The sequence below is a fragment of the Oryctolagus cuniculus genome, chromosome X, assembly GCF_964237555.1.
Source record: "Oryctolagus cuniculus chromosome X, mOryCun1.1, whole genome shotgun sequence".
Lineage (NCBI taxonomy): Eukaryota > Metazoa > Chordata > Mammalia > Lagomorpha > Leporidae > Oryctolagus > Oryctolagus cuniculus.
This window is the reverse complement of record NC_091453.1, coordinates 44,861,960-44,871,832: the sequence shown is the minus strand read 5'-3', so window position 1 is coordinate 44,871,832 and position 9,873 is coordinate 44,861,960. Positions and strand designations below refer to the sequence as shown.

Genomic DNA, 9,873 nt, shown 5'->3' with positions numbered 1-9,873 from the left:
CATCTAAAGACTTCCATGCAAATGTTCAGAGCAGCATTATTCATAAAAGCCAAAAAGGTGAAAACAACAGAAACGTTCATCAACTGGTGATACCAAAATGTGGTATATCCATGCACTGGGAGATGATTTATCAACAAAAGGGACAAAATACTGACACCTGATACAACATGAATGAGTCTCAAAAACAACATGCTAAGTGGCAGAAGACCATATTTGTATAACGCCATTGCCAGGCAGTATTCAGAAAAAGCATATATATTGAGAGTGTGTTACAGATTGCTGGATGTTGTGGGTAGAAACAGAGGTTGACTGAAACTGGGCACCAACAGCCCATTTTGGGGTGACAGAAATGTTCAAGTATTGTATCATTATAATGGCTGCACAACTCTGTAAATTTATTAAAAATACTTCACCTTTAAATGGAAGGTTTCTATAGTTTGTATGAATAAATGTGCTGCGAGAACTTCTTACTGCACCTGGAATCAAATCTAAACCTGAAACTCCCTCTGAACCCAAATTGGAAACTCTTGCTACTCTCCTGCTTGTGTTTTCCTAGGAAACCAATGACTTGTCAAAAAGCTTGTGAATAGTAATCATTTTTAAAAAAGATTTATTTGAAAGGCAAATTTGAGAGAGAGAGAGAGAGAGAGTTAGAGAGAGAGAGAGAGAGAGAGATCTTTCATCCACTGGTTCTTTCTTCTAATGACTGCAATAACCAAGGCTGGACCAGGTCAAAGCCAGGAGCATGGAATTCCAAATGGGTCTCTCACGTGGCTACAGGGAGCCAAGCACTTAGGCAACCTTCTGCTGCCTTCCCAGGAGCACTGCCAAAGAGATGGATCAGAAACAGAACATCCAGGAATCGAATCGGGGCTTATCTGCGATACTGGCAATGCAGGCAGAGGCTTAACCCACTGAGCCACAATGCCAGCTCTGGGAAGGAATTTTTAAAAAGTTAGTACACAGGGAGAATGTGAAGGGTACTAATGATAAAAAAAGAAATGGGGACTGCGTTCGCGCTCTCCCCATTAAAAAAAAAAAGAAATTGTGATTATTACCCTTGGGGTTGACTGCCTTTATGGTGATCACCACGCTTAATAGGAGGGCACTTAAAACTGTTCATGGAAGAAAGAAATTAAAAGGTAAGTTCAGTTTGCTGCAAACAGTCCTGAAATTTGTGCATCATTTGGTCATAATCCACATCTTCTATGAACTTTATTTTTTAAATTTATTTACTTGTTTGGTAATTTATTTATTTGGAAGGGAAAGGATGGAGAGAGAGAGATAGAGAGGGACAGAGAGATAGAGCACCCATCCTGCTCTGGTTTACTCATCAAATGCCCGCAATGGCTGGGCCTTGGCCAGGATGTGGCCAAGATATGGGAATTTAATCTGAGTCCACCATGTGGATAGCATGGATGCAACTATTTGAACAATCACTTGCTGCCTCCCAGGTTGCAGGAAACTGGAATCAGGAGAAGAAGCAGGACTCAAACCCAAGCCCTCTGTTATCGCATGTGAACATCCCAAGTGGCATCTTGATGGTTATGGTAAATGCCTGTCTCCCATGAACATTTTAAAAATGCCTAGCCTTCCCTTCTCTTTGCAGTATGAACCAAGATTAAATCCAAATAAAAGGGCCTTTCTTTTTTCAAATGTACAGAGAAGCAACATGCCAAACATTGATTATATACACACATGTACTAAATTTCCCTTTCTGCAACTTCCATCAATCAAGCAGACAATAGATGTATTAGACAAGTTCTAGTTACCCAGGAGTATTGCTAGTGCCTGTGTGTGATGAACAAGAATATTCTTTCATTCAAATAAAATAATTGATTGAGATCTAATATTAAGATATAGAATGAATCATAACAATTATGTTTGAAGTCAGAGTCCTTATTCTTTCTTCGCATAAACTCCAATCTGATTACCAGAGTGGCCCTTAATAGACCTCACTGGAACTCCCTGGGATTATTAGATTCTCATTTCAAAACCACCACTCAAAAAAAAAAAAAAAAAAACAAAAAAACAAAAAAACAAACAAGAAACAAAAAAACCCCCATTACTCCAATATATTCAATTATTTCAGGGGTGAAGAAACAAAGGTTCAGAATGGGAAAGGGACTAACACAAACATGCAGGCATGGTCGTTTAAGTATTCTAAATATACAGGGACAGACCCTGTGGCACAGCAGATAAAGCCGCTGCCTGCAGTGCTGGCATCCCATATGGGCACTGGTTCGAGACATGGCTTCTCCACTTCCAATCCAGCTCTCTGCTATGGCCTAGGAAAGCAGTGGAAGATGGCCCAACTCCTTGGGCCCCTGCACCTGTGTAGGAGACCCGAAAGAAGCTCCTGGCTCCTGGCTTTCGATTTTGGATTGGCATAGCTCTGGCCATTGCGGCCATCTGGGGAGTGAACCAGCGGATAGAAGTCTCTCTCTCTCTCTCTCTCTCTCTCTCTCTCTCTCTCTCTCTCTCCCTTTCTGTGTAACTCTGAGTTTCAAATAAATAAATAAATCTTTAAAAAAAGTATTCTAAATGTACAGACTTAAGCATGGAACTATTTGAAATCATGATAATCATATAAACAAGAATCTCCTAGAGAGTGGCTCTATACCATCTTTCTCTCCCTAACCTCTACATCATCTATTGTACTGCTTCATCTATAAGTAGAACTCAATGAATACATTTGGAATGAAAAAAACTGAACACAAACACATGCCAAATCCAAGAAATTGATTATAACGTCAGTAGCTTCAGAGAAGGGAAGAGAAGGGAATGTGAAGAGAGGATTTTGTTTATCAAGTTAGCATTTATTAAAAGTCTGTAAGTACAGGAACTGAGAAAGAATTGGGTGTTAAGAAAAGTTTTATTTAAGGAGTGGCATTCAGCCTGCTGATTAAGATACCCATCTCCAACACTGGAGTACCTGGATTTGATTTCTGACTCCTCTTCTTGACTCCAGCTTTCTGCAGATGCAGACTCTTGAAGGAAGCAGTGATGGCTCAAGTAATCGGGTTCCTACCACCTACATGAGAAATCTGGATTACATTCCCAGGTTTGGCTCAGGCTCAGCCACAGCCATTGTGGGCATTGGAGGAATGGACCAGAGGATGGGAGTTTTACCTGTTTATCTGTCTCTCAAATACATAAATTGTTCTTCAAAGGCTTTATTTAATACTAGCTTTATTTAATGATTACTGTCCTCATATTTGTGATGCCTGCTATGTTCCAGCAAATATTCATTTATTTGATAGTATGAGATTGAAAGAGAAAGAGAAACTCATCTTCTGGTTGATTGATTCACTCCCTCAATGTACACAATGGCTGGGGTGGCCCAGGCTGCAGCTGGGAGCCAGGAACCCAATCCATGTCTCCCACATGGGTGACAGGGACCCAGATGTTTGAGGTATCACCTGCTGCCTCTAAGGATGCACAATAGCAGGAAGCTGAAATTGGAACCGGATCTGGGACTCAAACCCAGGTGCTCTAATACAAGATATGAGCATCCTATGAGCAGCGGGCATCTTTTTTTCCCCCAAATGGCTGCAACAGCTGGTGCTTTAGTGATTCGAAGCCAGGAGCCAGGAGCTTCCTCTGGGTCTCCCACGTGGGTTCAGGGGCCCAAGTACTTTGGCCATCTTCCATTGCTTTCCCAGGCCATAGCAGAGAGCTGGATTGGAAGTGGAGCAGCCGGTACTCAAACCAGTGCCCCTATGGGATGCCGGCACTGCAGGCATGACTTTACCTACTAGGCCACAGCGCCAGCCCCCCAGCAGGCATCTTAACCACTAGGTCAAACGTCCATCACTATACTGTCAAATTGTAATCTCATAAAAACCAGATGAGCAGATGTTTTCAGCTTCCTTGTTACAGATAAAGAATTTGAGGCTGAGAACACCACCAGCATCATAAATTCAGGAAGTGCAAAATCTGATGTTGTGGATCTGATCACATTTCCATTATTTCATCGTCTTTAACTTACTTGCCCATTTAGAGATCTTATCTTGCAAATATAGTCACCATGTAACATGTTGGAGGTTAATACTTCAACATGTGAATTTTTAGGAAACAAAAGTCATCCCCTAAGTAAGTCATCAGTGGACTTGTGGCATGCTCAGTGGGGACTCTTGCCTTTGCCAATGCTCTAGAAGAAAATGACAAAACTCAAACCACTACTTGGAACCCTTGTCCTTAAGGATGTTTATTCTATGGAGTGGAAGGCTTAAGGAAACATAATTATTAGGCTGGTAATTACACTATACCTTGTTATTGGTCTTGTCTGGTACCTCAGTATCTTATGGTCAGTTTTGAGGCCTAATGTTAATCTCAGTATCATTTGACACAGATGATAAGTCTGTCCTCTTTCTGACTACTTTCTTGACTTGGCTTCCAAGATATCATATGCTTCTGCCATTTTCTCCTACTCCCATGGCTATATCTTCTCAGTCTCCTTTGCTGAATATTTCTAATCATCCTGACTTCTAAATACTGGAGTGTTCCAGGACTCATTCTTGCACCTTTTCTCTTCTCCATCCACATTCTGTTGATGATCTCGACCAGTCTCATGGCTTTAAATGTCATCTACTCACTGCTATCTCTAAAATTTTTGTCTCCAGATCAGAACGCTCCCCCAAATCCAAGACTTGCATTTTCAAGTGCCTTCTCAACACATCTATCTGAATGCCCCAGAGTAACTCAACTTAGGAATACAAAATTAAGTTTCTGATTTTCTCCTTGAAATCTTTCTTCCAGTAAATCTTAGAAATGACAATTCAGTCTTTCCAAATGCAGACAAAAAGCCTTAGACACACTTGATGCATATATTTCTCTCATATTACACACTAATCAATTTAAAAATCCTGTCAACCTTCCTTTTTTTAAAAAATTGGGTTTCTGAGTAGGTGTTGTGATGCAACAAATTAAGCATCTACCTGCAATGCCTGCAACCCATATGAGTGTCAGTTTGAGTCCCTGCTGCTCCACTTCTGATACAGCTACTTGGTAATGAGCCTGTGAAAGCAGCAGAATATTATCCAAGTGCTGGGGCCCCTGCTACCCACATGGATGACTCAGATGGAGTTCTTGGCTCCTGGCTTTGGCATGGCCCAGCCCTGGCAGTTGCCACAATTTGGGGAGTGTACCATCAGATGGAATCTCTGCCTCTCCCTTTCTCTCTCTGTCACTCTGCTTTTCAAAGAAATAAAATGAATCTTTAAAAAATCAGGTTTGATGAGGTATAATCTACACATGATAAAATTCATCCATTTAGGTGTACAATTCTCTGAATTTTGAAAAATGCATAGTTGTGTAATTATCGCCCAAATGAGATATAGAACAGATGTATCAAGCTTACAACATAACCTTGGGCCACTTTGCAATCAGTTTCTCTTCTGAATTCTAGACCCTGGAAACCACTGCTTCTGTTTTCTGACCCTACAATTTTGTCTTTTTGTAAATGGAACTGTACAAAACATAGCACTTTGAATCTAGTTTTTTTTTCATTTAGCGCAGTGTTTTTTGAGATTCTCTCATGTTAGATACATAAGTTTTGTTCCTTTTTATTCTCAAGTAAATCCCATGGTATGAGTGCATCACTGTTTATTCATCAGATGATTGATAGAAATTTGTATTGTTCCTAATTTTGGTGATTATGAGAAAAGCTATAAAAATTATCCAATGGGATTTTATGAGGACATATGTATTCATTTCTCTTGGGCAAACATCTAGCAGTGAAATTATTGGATTATATGTTTAAGTGAATGTTTAATAGGTAAGAAACAGACAAACTGTTTTCCAGAGTGACTGCACCATTTGTATTAACTCCAGAAAAAACTGAAGGTTCTAGTTTCTCATCCTTAACAATATTTGGTATTGTCAAGATTAAAAAAAAATTCTAGTGGGTGCAAAGTGATATCTCACTGTGATTTCAGTTTGTCCTCTCCCTGGTGATATCGAAAGTCTCTTTATGTCATTATTTGTAAATCTTAGGTGAAACCCTGTTCAAATATTTTGTCTACTTAAAAAATTGGGCTGTTTGTCTTTTTAGTTTTTCAATAATTATCTGGCTACTTATTTGAAAGAGTAACAGAGAAAAAGGGAGAGATGAGAGATGAGAGATGACACACACACACAGATAGAGATAGAGAGATAGAGAGATAAGAGAGAGAGAGAGGCATTCCATCATATGGTTTACTCCCCAAATGGTTGCATCAGTCAGGATTGGGCCAGGCTCAAGCCTGGAGCCAAGAACTCCATCCTGGTCTCCCACATGAGTGGCAGGGGCTCAAGTACTTGGACCATCTTTGATTGCCTTCCCAGGCACATTAACAGGGAGCTGGATCAGAAGCAGAACAAGTGGGACTAGAACCGACACTTTGATGTGTGATGCTGGCATTGCAAGGGGATGCTTAACCTGCTGTGCCTTTTTGTTTCTTTATTATTGAGTTATATAGTCTAGGTAGACGTTCTTCATCAGATTTCTGTTGTTTAAATGTTTTCTCCTATTGTATAATCTGTCTTTTCATTATTTTAACAGTGTTAAAATGCAATATGTAAGCTCTACTTTCAAAACACATTCAGAAACTAAATATTTCTTACCTCTTTTACTGCTGACACACTGGTTCAAGTCATCATCATTTCTTGCCAAGACCACTGTAATTGTCTCCTAATTGGTCTTCTTGGTTCCACTTTTGTCTCCATAAAGTTTATTCTCCAAAGAGCAGCAAAAGTGATGCTGTTAAAACATGAATGAGAGAGTATGTCATTCCCTGTTCAAAGCCCCAACGGTTCTCCATTTCAGAGTAAGAGTCAGTGTCCTGAAAATAGCTTATGAAATTCTATATAATGTTCCTTCACCCTGCTAGCTCTCTGGCCTCTCCTACTCCTTTCCTCTTTTCTCATTGTTCCAGCAATACTGGTGTTTGTGTTATTCAAAATCCCAAGCATTCTATGGCCTTTGCACTTGCTTTTCCCTCTTGAAATACTTTTTTTCTAGATATGTTCATGACTGATTCCTCACTTGCTCCAGGTGATACCATCTCATTGAAGCTTTGTGTCTTTCCTCATCTTATTTCTCTGATTTATTTTTTTCCATAGCACCCTTAGACATACTATACAGTTTACTTAATTGGTTTATTGTTTGTCTTCTTCCCCAGAACACAAGCTCCACAAGGACAGGTATTTTTTTTTTCTATTCTGTTCATTGCTGAATGCAAATGTAGAGCAGTTCTTAGTACACTGTTGATACTCAAATAGCAATTTTTTTGTGAATGAATGAATCTCTGTGTGTGGCTTCTTCCTCCAAGTTTTTAGTCTTGTGTTCTGCTAACTATCTCATGTGAGACCAGGATAACAATAATCTCATTTGTCTGTCATCTCTTCTGGTTGTATTTTTTAGAACCTATATATTGCCTGTAAGATTGAACTTGCTTAAAATACTTGACTTATTGAAGAAGCAGTTTGGTGGCTGGCACTGTGGCTTAGTAGGTTAAGCCTCCATCTGTAGCGCCAGCATCTCCTAGGAGCACCAGTTCGTATCCCAGCTTCTCCTTTTCCCATCCAGGTCTCTGTTATGGCCTGGGAAAGCAGTGGAAAATGGACCAGGTGCTTGGACACCTGCACCCTCATGGGAGACCTGGAGGAAGCTCCTAGCTCCTGGTTTCAGATTGGCTCAGCTCTGATCATTGTCACCACTTGGGGAGTGAACCAGCAGATGAAAGACCTTTCTCTCTGTCTCTCCCTCTCTGTCTGTAACTCCACCTCTCAAATAAATAGATTTTAAAAAAGCTTAAAAAATAAAAAAGAAAGAAGGGGTCTAGTTCTACATCCCAGCATTTTTCTGTTTGTACTATACTAGATGAAACTTTTTTTAAAGATTTATTTGTTTATTTGAAAGTCATAGTTACACAGAGAGAGGAGAGGCATAGAGAGAGAATCTTCCATCTCAGGTTCAATCTCCAATTTGCTGCAAAGTCCAGGGCTATGCCGATTTGAAGCCAGGAGCCAGGAGCTTCTTCCAGGTCTCCCAAGCAGATGCAGGGGCCCAAGGACTTGGGCCATCTTCTACTGCTTTCTCAGGCCACAGAAGAGAGCTGGATAGGAAGTGGAGCAGCGAGGACTCAAACCAGCTCCCATATGGGATACCGGCACTGCAGGTGGCAGCTTTACCCTCCATGCCACAGCACCAGCCCCTTTTTTCTTTCTTTCCTTTTTTTAAAGATTTATTTATTTAGTTGAAAGTCAGAGTTACAGAAAAAGAAGATGAGACACAGAGAGAGACATCTTCCATCCACTGATTTACTCCCTAGATGGTTGCAATGGCTACAGCTGAGCCAGGCTGAAGCCAGAAGTCAGGAGCTTCTTCCAGGTCTCCCATGTGGGTAGCAGGAGCCCAAGCACTTGGGCAATCTTTTGCTGCTTTTCACAAGCCATTACCAGGGAGAAGGATGGGAAATGGGGCAGCTGGGACACAATACCATGGCTGAGAAAGAACTTCTAAGATCAATCCCATTCACAATAGCTACAAAGACAATCAAATTCCTTGGAATAAACTTAACCAAGACGTTAAAGATCTCTACGATGAAAGTTACAAAACCTTAAAGAAAGAAATAGAAGAGGATATCAAAAAATGGAAAAATCTTCCATGCTCATGGATTGGAAGAATCAATATCATCAAAATGTCCATTCTCCCAAAAGCACTTTACAGATTCAATGCGATACCAATCAAGATACCGAAGACATTCTTCTGAGATCTGGAAAAATTGTGCTGAAATTCATATGGAGACACAGGAGACCTCGAATAGCTAAAACAATCTTGTCCAACAAAAACAAAGCTGGAGGCATCACAATACCAGATTTCAGGACATACTACAGGGCAGTTGTTATCAAAACAGCATGGTACTGGTACAGAAACAGATGGATAGACCAATGGAACAGAATTGAAACACCAGAAATCAATCCAAACATCTATAGCCAACTTATATTTGATCAAGGGTCCAAAACCAATCCCTGGAGTAAGGACAGTCTGTTCAATAAATAGTGCTGGGAAAACTGGATTTCCACGTGCAGAATCATGAGCAAGACCCCTACCTTTCACCTTACACAAAAATTCACTCAACATGGAATAAAGGCTTAAATCTATGACCCGACACCATCAAATTACTAGAGAGTATTGGAAAAACCCTGCAAGATGTATGTACCGGCAATGAGTTCTTGGAAAATACCCCAGAAGCACAGGCAGGCAAAGCCAAAATTAACATTTGGGATTGCATCAAATTGAGAAGTTTCTGTACTTCAAAAGAAACAGTCAGGAAAGTGAAGAGGCAACCGACACAATGGGAAAAAAGATTTGCAAACTATGCAACAGATAAAGGGTTGATAACCAGAATCTACAAAGAAATCAAGAAACTCCACAACATCAAAACAAACAACTCACTTAAGATATGGTCCAAGGACCTCAATAGACATTTTTCAAAAGAGGAAATCCAAAGGGCCATCAGACACATGAAAAAATGTTCAAGATCACTAGTAATTAGGGAAATGCAAATCAAAACCACAATGGGGTTTCACCTCACCTCGGTTAGAATGGCTCACATTGAGAAATCTACCAACAATAGATGCTGGAGAGGATGTGGGGAAAAGGGGACACTAACCCACTTTTGGTGGGAATGCAAACTGTTAAAGCCACTATGGAAGTCAGTCTGGAGATTCCTCAGAAACCTGAATATAACCCTACCATTCAACCCAGCCATCCCACTCCTTTGAATTCACCCAAAGGAAATTAAATTGGCAAACAAAAAAGCTGTCTGCACCTTAATGTTTATTGCAGCTCAATTCACAATAGCTAAGACCTGGAACCAACCGAAA

At 40.3% G+C, this 9,873-nt stretch overlaps 1 pseudogene; it reads left to right on the top strand.

The window, feature by feature from the left end:
• The first annotated feature begins 1,403 nt into the window (after positions 1–1,403).
• LOC103351886 (ATP-binding cassette sub-family E member 1 pseudogene) overlaps positions 1,404–9,873 on the top strand; it is a 36,165-nt pseudogene continuing 27,695 nt past the window's right edge.